Source organism: Gorilla gorilla, chromosome 1, assembly GCF_029281585.2.
Source record: "Gorilla gorilla gorilla isolate KB3781 chromosome 1, NHGRI_mGorGor1-v2.1_pri, whole genome shotgun sequence".
NCBI lineage: Eukaryota > Metazoa > Chordata > Mammalia > Primates > Hominidae > Gorilla > Gorilla gorilla.
The window spans coordinates 123,380,446-123,393,963 of record NC_073224.2 but is presented as its reverse complement, the minus strand read 5'-3'; the positions used below and the strand labels follow the sequence as shown (position 1 = coordinate 123,393,963).

The 13,518-nt window shown below is 52.1% G+C and overlaps 1 long non-coding RNA gene across 2 annotated transcripts; it reads left to right on the top strand.

The window, feature by feature from the left end:
• Nucleotides 1–7,113: 7,113 nt before the first annotated feature.
• Nucleotides 7,114–8,188, top strand: LOC134756801 (uncharacterized). 2 transcript variants are annotated; one of them, XR_010130002.1, is made up of 2 exons: nucleotides 7,114–7,242; nucleotides 7,639–8,188. It is a non-coding gene; the product is annotated as an uncharacterized lncRNA (long non-coding RNA). The 2 variants fall into 2 exon arrangements; XR_010130001.1 differs by having other exon boundaries at nucleotides 7,129–7,263.
• Nucleotides 8,189–13,518: the final 5,330 nt, after the last annotated feature.

The window sequence follows — 13,518 nt, the reverse complement described above, 5'->3', positions numbered from 1 at the left end:
GGGATTCCCAGATCCCGGGAACTAAAGGAGGCCTCACCTCCACCCCCACCCCGCACCACTGCATACACACGCCCGGGAGTTCCTGGCCCGCCGCGCCAGGCCAGCCCCTCTGTTCTGAGACCCTTGTCTCCCGCCCACTACCCCGCGGAGCCTTGTCAGCAAAGGAAGACAGGGCGTGGGCCCGCTAAGGCCCATGTTTACTAGCTCACGAATTCCGGTCGAGGAAACGGAGGCTTCGGCGCCAAGGCCTCCCCTAGGTCTAGCTGCGGCCACAGTTATAAGCTCTGGTTCATAACCAAGAGCGCTTGGTGGTTCTCTCCCGGTGCGTTTCCCGGCCCGAATCTGGGCATCCCCGGGGACCTCACCTGGGGGTGAATCAGAGCTTACCCCCAGGCCACGGAAGCCGACCCAGGCGGCCTGCCTCTTCCTTGGGCTGGGCCGGGGCCGCCGGGCTGCTAGGCGCGTGGCCGCGAAGCTGGATACGGGCTCACTGTCCGCACCCTGCTCAGTCAGGGCCACCAGGCTACCTCAACCCTTCGTGGTGCTTCCCATTCCAAATTAGCATTGAGAGCCCGTGTGACCTTCGCGTGCCAGCGGATAGAATCTGCGAAAGGGAAGCAGACAGTGGCCTTTCCCGTTTCCTGGGCTGTGCGCGGGTGTGCTGGGCCCAAGCGCCCGCTGGGCGTCGGGGCTTCGCCTTGTCGCGTGTGCCTGCGCGGGGCCCGAGCAGCGGCCAGGGCCAGCAGTCAGGCGTGCAAGCCGGAGTACAGGCACAACCCGAGAGCAGGGAGGCCGAACAAAGCCAGGTCCCGCTCCACAGAACAGCAGTGGAGGAACACTTCTCCTTCCTCCCCCACAGGGCCACCCCGTCAAAGAACAAGATACCCTCAAAAGTCGGGAAGGGACACTTCCTGAGGGACAAAACGTCAGGCAGAGAACTCAGAGTTCTTCGAAGGGCTTGGCCTCGGCGTTAACCACGACCCGGTCCCGGGAGCCTCGGGCCCAGTCCCCACGCCCAGTGGGCGCCGCACCAGCCGTGCGACAGGAGCCTGGATGCCCAGGCGGCGGCTCCAGGGAACTCACGCGCCGCCCGTTTCTCCGGAGGTTGTGCCTACGGGGCAGGCCTTCCTAGGAAAGACGGGAAGGGCCGTCGATTTTCAGAATCTAAATATGTTGAATTCAAAACAGCATGGTTTTCCCCTTCTAGAAGACGGAAAAGAGGGTAATACCCGGGTTGGGGTGGACGGGGACACTCAGCCGCTCTTCATCTCCAAGCCCCTAGAAATAAGGCGAGGTTGCCTTTTTGCCCCATCGCCGGATGCCGAACCCACCCGCGAGTCCGGCTCACCTGGGGAGGTAGCGCGGCCAGGTTACAGGGGACGACCCCCAGTTCAAAAACCTCGTCAAAGGTCCCCGCGCGTCCCGGAGCGCGTGAATTCACCGGCAGCGTCGGGTCCGAAGTGGCCCACGGACCGAGCAGCGCGTTTGGGCGCAGAGCGGGCTTTCTAGAGGACCCCGGCCAGGGATCTGCCCCGCGGCTCTCCCTCCCCGCAGCCCCACCTTGCTCCGAGCGGCGGCTGCCCGCCCGCCCCGACAAAGGCAGGCGCAGCAGCGGGTCTGCGTCTTAACAACGCAGAGTGGCTGGAGTGGCGCAAGACGCCCTCCTCTTCGTCAGGTGCGGACGGAGCTTCACACGGAGGCTCTACTCTCCTCCAAGACACGAAGAACGTGCAGAGCTGCGAAGTGTGTGTTGGCACCGCCCGCTTCCTGCGCTACAACGGCGGGCGGCTGTAGTCCCTTTCCCGCCTGGCTCCGGCGCGCCGACAGCCTCCCTGCCTTCCCACTGGCGGCAACACTGCGGGCCCGGCTGCTGAGCTCAAGCCTGGTGAAAAAGCTCGCGGCCAGGGCTTTCCCTGAGTCGTACGCAGCCGCCAGCTTAGATAATTTAGAGATCCGACGCCACGGGGGTATGCGCCTGTCTCTCCCGCACAGGTGCAGTGGAAACGATCATACGCGGTTAAGATTGAGGCTACGTTCCCAAAGACGAAATGGAAAAACAAGAGCGATGTTCGTAAAGGGAAAACCCATTTGCTTCACCAGTTTAAGGTGAAAGTGAAAATGTTTTCAACTTGATAGAGCTAGATGTTTTTTTCTGCTCTCTACTTCACTAGACAGAGCTAGGACGAATGGGTCATTAGGGAGGTCGTGTGCAGTTTTATAATGTCCTCTTCATCCTTAGAAGAAAAGTCTGCAGTTCGCAGTGCCCTCTCCTCGCTGCCTTCGTATTAAGAGAATTGTTATTTACTTCGGCCGCGGGTGCTGGGAGAGCTTGAACGCAGCGGCATCTGGATGAGTTCGGGTGGCATTCAACTGCGACCCCTTACATTTGCCCCCAAGGCTTCTCGTGCCATTAATTTCCACTGCAGTCTATGGCTGGATTTTCTATTACTTAGGTTATTTTGCCTTCCTCTCCATTCCTTTGATCTATACTCACCGATTAGACCCCAAAAATACAGAATCCCAATATTGGTGTACCTCTCTTTTCTTGGCCTGGATTCAAAGTCGCCGTCCAGGAATGTGCTTGTACCTACAGATTCTTATGCTAAGGCTGCTGAGCGTCTTCCACTAGCTCCGCTAGGGAGAGAGTCTGAGCATTTCATACCGTGAAGTATGGATTGGATTTTACCGACTATTCCATGAAGCCACAGGCAACTGGGTCATTTGCTGCTACAAGGCTGGGATAGTGTCTGCTGGCCTGGTTACACGGATATAGCAGATAAGTTGGTAAGGGCACATGAAAATGACTGTTAAAAAGCTAAGTGACTGGTCAGTTAGGAAGAATAAGTTCCAGAGACCTATTGTATCACATGGTGACTATTGTTAGCAATTTTCAAGAATGTATTGTTTTCATGAAAATTGCTAATAGATTTTAGATGTTCTCACCACACACACCAAAAAAAGTATGTGAGGTAATGCATGATAATTAGCTCAATTTAGCCATTCTGCAACGTACACATATTTCAAAACAACATATACATGGTAAATATATATCATTTTTGTCAAATAAAATTTTTTAAACCAAGTGATATTTTGAGTCTACTTGTGGAGTTACTGAATTTCAAAAGTAAGGAAAAAATCCACCCTCCCGACTCCATCCTACTTTTTTTCTAGGTATGATTACATTCTATGTAAGTAAATTTGTATAGTCATGTGTATATTTGTGTATACATGTGCCTGTGTGTGTATATACTGTTGAAGTGTACACTTACGGAAATTGCCTTAAGTCAGTCTCTTCAATGCCATAGTCATTGAAAAGAAATCCATTGGTTGCCCGGTTATTTCCAACCTCCTTAGAATGATTCTGGAAGAGGAACAGACTTTAGGAATGGAAAGCATTATTTTAAAAGGATGTAACATATTTTGCTTCTCAGCATTATCCCCAAAGGTAGTAGGCTGGAAGCTGGAGCTCAAGGCTATTCCCCCTCCACTTCCACAACTGCACAAGAGGAAAAGTGTGAACTCCTAGGGCACCAGCAGACTTGTTGCCACCTCTGGCATTGACCCAAAGTGTGTGTGTATCCTGAAGTCTGAGTCCCATCACTCAGAGTTCTGAGTTGTGTCACAAACCCGCTATGAAGCCAAATTGGAGTTTGCTGGTTGAATGTGTACCCGGACACAACACACACACACACACACACACACACACACACACACACACACACAGACACACTCATACACATATTTACAAAGGAGAGCCTAGCAAAATGCCCTGTTTATGGTAGACATTCAATGATTATTTGCTGAGGGAATGCATGAACTTATGTGCATATCTACTTTGTTCAAGGCAAGGGTTTTCTTTTTAAACTAAATAAGTTTGTATGTGCATATGTAATACATATGTGACTAAGAATTGTGTGCATGGAATATAGGAAGATTTTTTTATTTGTTGCTTTTTGTCTTCTAGTTCTCCTGAGTAGCCCCCTCCCCCATGTCTCTGCCGGGGCCTTAGGTCTTTGCAACCAGTTGGTAAAATTATCCGACCCCCACCAAAGCCTGTCAGTCAGCCAGTAAAAGCAAATGCATCGCTTTAGTTTCATCCTTGCTTTCCTCACAGATCACACTCATGTTTCTATAAAGGTTCTTGGGCTGATTTCATCCTGCACACCCGTACATTCCTTTGCAACTCTCTCTAGGGGGTATACTGATTGGGTTTCACAGGCCTGCAGACAGGCAGGTCGCCCCTGTTAGCCCACCTCAGCCTCAGTCAGCATTTTCACAGAGTGGCTGAACTTCTCAGAAAAGCTTAGAGTCTTAATTTGGGATAGGATGGCCAGCTCCAGAAAGGACAGCAATCACTGTTCTCACTCTAGCTAAGACTAGTCTCATAGTCTATGTGTGTTTTACAAAATCATGCATTTAATCACAATAGTGTGACTTCAGAAACTACAAACCTGGCACCTCGGAGAGAAGAGTTCAGTGGCAGGACTTTGGAGCTTAGTGGGTCTCACTCTCGCCACCCAGAAGACCCCAGGTCTTCATCCCTCTGAGGGAGTTGGAGGGTCTTCTTCTAGACCCTAGCCAGGCCTGCTGCCACCTAGAGGATGCTGATACCCTCTTCTTTCCACCTTGCCCAGACCACACAACCCCCCTGCCCCCGCCCCACCTTTTGTTTGTTTGTTTGAGAGGAAGTTTTGCTCTTGTTTCCCAGGCTGGAGTGCAATGGCGCAGTCTTGGCTCACTGCAACCTCCGCCTCCTGGGTTCAAGCGATTCTCATGCCTTAGCCTCCCAAGTAGCTAGGATTACAGGCTCTTGCCACCACGCTTAGCTAATTTTTGTATTTTTAGTAGAGATGGCATTTCGCCATGTTGGCCAGGCCGGTCTCGAACTCCTGACCTCAGGTGATCCTCCCGCCTCGGCCTCTCAAAGTGCTAGGATTATAGGCGTGAGCCACCGCACCAGGCCCAGACCCTTTTTGACCCTTTCTAAGGGATAGCAAGCTGGGAAGGAGCAGCTAGCAGTGCCCCAGTTGCTGCAGGGGAGAGAAGGAGCTAATTTCTCCCCATTAGAGCAGAATCAGTCTCCTGTATCCGGAAAACCCAAGCAAACAGAACAAATAAAGACTCTTCCCTTTCTCTTTCTCCTCTGTCTCCTTTTCCTTTCCTCCACCTCTCCTCTTATACTCCTCCTTATACTTTGGGAGTACCAGAAGTCCATGAAGGGAGTCATCTCTAAAGGCTTTGGCCCCAGAACCACTGTCTGCTTAATCAGGAGGGTGATGGGGACAGAAAAGTATTTTTAAAGTTCCACTTAAAGCCCCACTTTGAAAAACAAAAACAAAAACAAAAACTAGTAGCAGCTGTTGAGGCAACCTGGAATGTTTTAGATCTCATACCCAGCCCATCAGGAGAGACAATGTTCCTTTTTTAAATGAGATAGAACAATGATCAGGACTCAGCATGTGTAGGGGAGAGATGGGCAATGGAGAGGACTAACTTGTTTCTAACCCAAACAACTACAAAAAAGTCAAACTATGGTTGCCTCTGGAGCAGTTCTGCTGTGAGTACTTTCTCCTTTTCCCAGTACACTCCCTGTTGGCTCCCAGGAAAATCTACCCCAGGATCCACACTGGAAACAGGAAACCCAGAGTGCAGCTATCCTACTGAGACCTCTGATTGGAAGCAGGAAACCTTTGAGCCTCAGTTTTCTCACCTGCCTGCCCCACCCACATCAGAGGCTACGGCCCAGAAGGGCTTTGCTAGTTGCTAGCACTTTAATATTTATAAAGAACGAGAGTGGTGACAGCCCAAAGGCATCTTAGTGCAGGGACCTCCACAGCCTGCAGCCTGCTGCCTTCTTGAAGTTCTCCAGGGGCTACTTTCTGAGTCGCCTTTAAAAAAACAAAACCAAACCCCAACTCAACAGTGTTGAATCAGCTGCTCGTTCTACCTGGTCCGCCCCATGTGATCTACAGCCACAATTGCTAACGGTCACCCAGGGACAAATTAAGGAATTGAAAATGCTGAGCTTGAGAAGTCGAATTCCTTACACTATTTGGGGTCGTTAATCACCCAGCAGAAACAGCAAGCAGGGAAAGTAGCCGGAGGGACAGAAAGACAGTGTAGGTCTGTGAGCTGGTGTTAGCGGGGCTCAGGTGGTGGGATTCAAATACAGATGTGCACACGTGTCAGATGTACTCTAAGTGGGCACCCAAGCACATAGTGGACCATTCCCAGGAAACTTTAGGCTGCCCCAATCACCCCAGTTGGACAAAAGAGGAATGTGGTCTCTGCAATTAAGAGACTTGTGCAAGGTTAGGTGGTGAGTCAGTGTTCCAGTGGGTCCTCTGGTCCACACCCACATCCGGGTGTTTCCTGAGAGGAGGTAGCCGGTTTCTCACCCAAGGCTGTGAGAAAAATAAGAGATTCCCTGACCCTCTCGGGAATCTACCCACAAGCGCGCCGGGTGAGGTTAAGGGTGCTCTGTGTGTGTGTGTGTGTGTGTGTGTGTGTGTGTGTGTGTGTGTGTGTGAGAGAGAGAGAGAGAGACAGAGAGAGAGAGAGAGAGAGAGAGACTGACTGACTTCTGTGCAGACCAGGAAGGGTGAAGCTTCACCATGAGCCACCTTCTAGAGTGGGGAATCCTGACAAATTCAATCTCTCCTTGCAAGGCCAGGAAACCTGGCGCTGGGGTTGGGTACCCTGGTAAGGGTGTTCCAGGACAGACGCGCTTTCTATAAGCGCCCACCGATGCTTGATTCTGCTCCCTTGCCCATTCGGAACCCATGAGTTTAGGCCTGGATCCCCCTGCTCCTGGGGCGTCGACACCGCTTGCTCGGCTTTCCGACCACGACCCAGGGCGGCACTAAGGCGCCGCGCTCTTCTCTCCTCAGTGGTCCTGACAGTGGCTGGGGTGGGGGGACTTCCGGTCACACTTTATGGCAGGCAGGCTCCGGGGCACAGGGCCACACTAGAACCTGCCCTGATCCGCACTTCGCAGCTCTAAAGTTTTAGGGACAATTTGTTCAGTGAAGCTTCTCAGACAATAGAAAGTTCTGAGGTTTCCTGGACGTTGCGTTCGGGAGGCGGGGCCGGGACCCGCTGACGGCAGTTTCCCAGCCCTGTTCCCCCTCCCCTGCCCCCTCAGCCTGCGGGCAGCAGAAGGCGGCGGCCAGCCTCCTCCTGCCCCTCGGCCGGACGAACCGCGGCTGCCGCGCCTGTCACCTCTGCACCTGCCCGGCTGAGGTGAGATGCCTGGCGCGCAAGGTGAGGGCGGTGCGCGCAGGCCCGCACAGAACTGTTGGGGCTGCCCCGGGGTCGATTACTTCAAATGACGGGTGGGAGAAGGGCCTGCAAGGCTAACAGAATCACCCTCGGGGGAGTGGAAAGAACAAAAATTTTTAGGTGACCTAGGTAATAGTCCTAGATTTGAGGCTCAGGAACCTGGGACCATTTAACGTCAAGTTGTAGGGACGTTGGTTTCCTTATCGGGAAACGAAAATAACATTGTTGCCCCACCCTCCCAAGGTGGGGATAGCTCCCAGATTGGAGATGCAGTCTGGTGGGCGGCTAGAGAGATGTAGAACCCAGGGCGGGAAAGAGCAGGCGCGCTCTCAGCTGTTTTAACCCATCCTTTTTTAGTAGAAAAATCTGAAATTTGAAACAGAAATGGCCACATAAGGACAATTCAGATGAAGTGCAGGCGGGCTGACATCGCGCACTTGGGTCTTTCCGGGAAAGACAGCCGCGCTCTGGGAGAAGCCTAGTCCTCCGGCTTGTCCCCGGACCCGCCCCAAAGGCCGCTGGGAGCTCGGTGAGGACGTGGCGGTCCCCTTGCTCATCTGACTCCGGAGGCAGGTTCCGCAGAAAGAGCTCTCAATCTCGGCCGCTGGGCTCCACGATAATCTCCTGGCGAAAGCTAAGAGGCGGCCATCCCTTCCCGGGGACTCAGCCCCTAGATTCAGCTTCTTCCGCCGCAAAAAACTCCCAAGCCCTGCGAACTCGCAACTTGCCTCTCCAGGCTTCCGGCGTGGGCGTCCCAGCTACACTTTCGAGCACTTTGCTTGGCCGGCATCTACCCGCTCTTCGATTAAGGAAAGCGCAGTGGGGACAGAGGCAACTCCTGCCTCCTGTACCAGGCCTACGTAGTCGCCCAGGTGGCCGGGTCACAAATAAACAATTCCACCATCAAGAACCCCGCTAACCTCTGTACCCCGCTAACCTCTGAAAACCTAATACTGATCCAGGTCTCCCAAATAATCTGAATCTCCCCCAGTCCTTCCGGTGGAACAGCTAGCCTGAGCGCAGGGAAAATTGACAAGGAGCCTTCAGCTAGCCTTCTAGCTTTGAGCTTGAGTAGGGGCATGGCTACTTGGTGGCTTCTTTGCGGTTTATTGGTGTATTTGGTGACTCTACAGATCCAGATCAGCCCCCACCCCACTCTTCCTCACCACGCCTCCCCCCCCCCACCCCCCCCCCCCCACCGCAAGTTGGTGTCTCTAGAAGAGCCTCAGGGTTCTGAGTCCCGTGGGGGCGCTCAGAGATGGTCAAAGCAAGGTTTCTCCACAAGCTCTGAACTCTGAAGCTACACGCTTCTCCGCTGCGCACCCTGCAAAACTGGTGGGGAAGAGAAGTTAAAATACAATGGCAAAATGCACTGTTGAGAACCCTTTGAAGTTGGGCAACCACGGCTGCGCCACTCTCCCCCTCTCTTTCCTCCCCATCTCCCCACTCCTCCAGATGCACCAGAAATCGGCACTTTGATCTTGCAAAGCAGCAATTTATATTTATTTAATTTTTTCTTCCCTGTAAAACGATGATTGGGCCGGGGAGAAAATAATGTAATTTCACGGGCGCAGGGCTGAGCAGCGGCTGTCTAGGCCATGCCGGGGCTGGGTGAGGGCACCATGCACATCTGTTCACCCGGGTTTGCAGCGCATTCGTCTTCGCCAGGGTTCTCGTTCGTTCTCACTCTCTCTCTCTCTCTCTTCCCCTCCACCGGAGAACCGGTCGACCCAGGCAGGAGGCTAGGCTTTATTTGTCTTTGACGAAGAGATGCTGGGGGCGATGGTGGGGGCTTGGGGAGTGCAGGAGGAAAAGTCAAGCCTGAGGCTCCAGTCCGGGAAAGTGAATTAAAGAGAGGGGAGGAGACGCTCAGAGAGAAAACCACCTCCTGCCTTGGAGAGGAAAACTCAAAGCCGTTCACCTTCTTCTCTAATAGTGGAGGGGTGGGGGCAGCTGCGGACTCAGTGGGTGGAGGGCCAATATATATATCTTTCCCCACATCCAGAGCACGGAGATTTACTGGAATAACTCTGATGTGCAACCTTTCTCGGCACTTTGCCTAATAACCTCAAATTGGATTAACATTTGGGAAAATATTAACTACTTAAAGCGACAAACACCACGGCTTCCCACTAATTTCTCCCACCTTCACGCTGAACCCAAGGTCCCTCCATCCTCTGCCCGAGTCAACCTGGCCAAACTCCCACTGCTCTGGGTCTTCCACTCCCTAGGGCCCTCAATCTCTTAGCCCTTTCTCCCAATAACCACGTTTTCTTTCTGTACTCTGAGATCTCTTGTCTTTGCTCTCTGGCTGCCCAGAGCATGCTGTATCCAACACATCAGTGTTTGAGAAAGGAGTTCAGGAGACCCACCCCTACCTGGCCTTCAATCTGCACAGCTGATTCCTCCAGGCCCTTGACCCTCCCACTCCGCCCCCTGATGCTTTGTGCTAGGAACCCTTTGCTGAGGCCTTCAAGCCCCAGGCAGTGGGCCACCCTGGCTCTACTATACATGACGTGATTGGCTTGCTCAGAAGACATGTTCTAGGACCCCTAGTCCTCTGCCAGTACCTCAAATTCTGATAGGCTCAAGCTGCTCGGGGAAACCAGGCCAGGGTAGGGGGCACTGATACATGCCCCAGACAGAGATGCAGCCAAGGTCTCAGTAACTGAGAAGCAGTGTTCACCACTTCCCTTCTATTTTTCTTTCCCTTTGTTTCCTTTTTCCATTCCTTTTCTTTTTTCCATTCCTCTCTTCTTTTTTTCTTAAATTCTGTCTTCTCCTTCCATTCCCTCTCATGTTTCCCTAGCTTTCATTAGCCTCTCTCGGTTCTAAATGGCTGCAATCCACATTCCTCAGGACCACAGAGGCTGCTAGTACACTTGTCCACTGGCATCTCCAGCCCTAGATAGAGCCCACAGGGCATGCTGTGGGAAACTGGGAGCAAAACAGGAGCAGCTAGTGTTAGAGCCCTCAGGGGCCTCCCAGGGCCCAAGGCCCAGGTGAGGGACTCAGTGGCTCCTCCTTGCACATATCTTTCCTTTGAGCATCTAATGCTTCCACTTGCTCACCTCCCTCCCCACAGTCTTCCTCAGGAAATAGGTGCTAGCTGGGCTTCCAGCCATAGGTTAAAAAAATCAGGAAAAATAGATGGAAAGAAGGCAAACGGTGGTGGTCTCTGGATGATACAAGAGTCTGCCCCAGTCAGTTGGCTGGGTGAAAAAAAGCATCTGTAGCACTGAAGGAAGCTCCCCCAGTGGGGCAGACATGGTTGAGAGTTACTAGGGAGGACAGGAGGGAGATCCAGGAGCAGCACAGAGCAAACGCCTGGGCAACACCTGCACCAAGGAAACCTGGGCAACACCATCTCACCTCAACAAGAGTTTTAATGCAGCATTTGCACAGAGCAAGACGGCCAGTGAGACTGGATTTGCCATCAAGGGAGAGAAAAAGTAGCCCGAGAAAAGAGGCTGCCAACATTCCACTGAGAAGTCCAAAATGGGGAAAAGGCAAAAATAAAGAGGGGAGGTCTTCTTGCATTTCACCCTCTTCCCTTTCCTTTCTGGATCCCACAGGAAGCGGTGGTTTGGGGCCTGGTCCAGGGCGTCCCAGGGACTGGCTTCGTCTCCTCCATCCCTAAAAGCTTCCTTTACTCTAGCAGCCCAGGCCCTCCTGGCCAGCCTTTGCTGGGGGCAGGTGGGAGGGGGTGGGGGTTGGGTGGGGTGGGAAAGAGCTAGGCCTGTGGTCTCTGCCAGGGGAGGAGGCTGCAGCCACCTGGGCGCCAAAGCAAGACCAAACTCACTCCCAGAACTGGAACTCCTCTAAGCCCAGAAGTCGAGAGGGACTTTGCAGCATCGCTGCCAAGGTTCGTCCTTTGAGGGGTGGGGACTTTGATGGCGAGGCTGTCTCTCCCTTCCGGCCGCTTTTCCTAAGGCTAGTCTGCAGCTTGACAGGAGCCCTTCAAATTAAACCAACAGCTTTTTCTCCCAAGCTGAGGTTTTTCCTCTGAACTCTGGAGTTCTGCTCCCTTCCATTGGGCTCCAAGGACCTGTGAGGTTTCTCTGTCTGTCCCCTTTCTCACGAGGAATCTGATTTCCAAGTCCTCAGCTACTCTGATAAATAACTGACACCAATAAGTGCTCGGAACCTTAAGACCATTTCTTATTTGCATTTCAAGTGGATCTGAGCTGTAGGGATGACAATTAAAATAAACAGAGGACCCCCGAGTTGAGCCCTGTGAGTGTATGTGTGTGTGTGTGTTTGGGGGTGAGCGAGAGGGGAACTCAGTTTGAAAATATTTGAGGGCCCACCATAGGCAGCTTTATCTCACTAGTGGCCATCAAAGAGTGATGGAGATAGCTCCCATGCTGGGTTAACACACCCTGTCCTCAAGAATCTCCCAATTGGCAGGCAGAGATGGTCTGCTTGGCACTTGCTACAGACCACCACTGTGAGGACAAATTCTACTTAAGACGTAATTGCTGTTACCAGCCTACAAGTGGGTGGGGTTGAAAGTCCAGAAGCCTTCAGAGAACAGGTGGCTCTGGGGTTGAGCCAATAAAGGGTCAAAGCCATCTAAAGCAGATGCTTTTGAGGTGAAGCCACCCAAGCTGACTGGCACGGAGAGAGAAGGCTGACCAAGGGCTGGTCTGAGGCGGGCAATGGGGATCCTGATGAGCAGAATAAGAGCTTAGCAGCATGATCCCAGTTGACTGCCCATAGCCCTAGGTGACTGCCTCCAGGTTGCGCTCCTGGAAGCAACCACTGTGGCCCCTGCAGTGATACATGTTCTGTTAGGCATCTGGCTGAGCTGTATCTTGAGTAATGTCAGAGTGGGAGACCCTGCCCCATTATCCTTTTGCTGGCAAGGATGCTTTGAAGCCTCTCATGTGTATTTTAGATCTGGGCAGGCAAGACTTTTTGGCCTGTGTAAGACAGTTCCATCAGTGCCCCATCTTTCCCTACTAAGTTACTTGAGTCAGTTGCAACCAGAGAGAACTTAGGTGTGCATAGAGAAGGGCTGAGGGTATAGGAGCAGATAATTCCAGCTCTAGAATTCTTTTTAGAATTTTACGTGCACTAAAAGCTGTGAGACCTTTGCCAAGCCGCCTGACTCCTTTGTACCTCAGTTTTCTCATGTGTAAAATGGGGCCGGTAATACTAGTTCTTGGCTTGTAGAGCTTGAAGCAGGTGACATAAATCCATGCAAAGCACTTAGCACAGGGTGCTAAGGTCTGGAGTAACAAGCTCAGTAAATATTAGCTCTTCTTAATTTGTACAGACCAGAAAGAGAGGAGATACAGAATGAAACTTGATGGCAAGAGAGGAAGGCCATGGAAATAAATACTTATCCTGTTGTCTTTCTCTTTCCTGGAAGGAGAGGCCTCTTGATAGCAAACACCTTCTGCTGTTTTCTGAGCTGACTCAGAAGTTCTCATATCCTGTGGTAAAGGCAACCAAGGATAGTAATATTGGGTGTTGGTGAAGCTTCCATCCACCATAGTGCCACTGACCCTTGCCCCTCAGAGTCATCATGCCTCAAAGGCCCCTAATGCCACAGACACCATTGATAATTAGGAGAAAATGGATTCATGAATGGTTCCATTTTGGCAATTCCTTCATTCGCCTAGATTTGTAGGCTGTCTTACAAAGTCCTTGTGAAAGTATGTGAGTTCAGTATTTTTCTTGGTTTCAGACGGACCACTTTTCTCCCTGCTGGCTTTCCGGGGTACTTGGCAATGGGCCAGAGTGCAATGCCTCTTGTGGATGTTTGAGTGGGACCAGCAGTGGGACTGTTCTGCCCCCAACTCTTCCCCAGCAGCAGCTCAAGGGACTCTGGCAATGTTTGCCTCTCAGCAGACACCCACGTATGTGTCTCTGGTCTGAAAGTACAGGCAGGTTATAAAACAACATTTAAAAATTACATATATCAATCTATATCTACTGATTTACTTCAACCATTTGGAGGGCTCCTTTGTGCAGGGACAACTGTGCACCTGATCTTGGTAATCTCCTTACCCTGACTAATTTCAGTGTCACAGGATGCTATGCATACAACCCATGAGTTCTGGATTCCTTCCTATCCCCTTAGATTTGGTTTCAGGTAGAAGAGGTAGCCCATGAGTTATGGGCCAAAGTCACATAAAAGCCTCCCATGGACTAGCTCACACCCCGCCAGCTCCCCCAACCTCACCTGAGGCTGTGGGCAGAGGCAAGAACAATTCCAGCTGCCCCAGC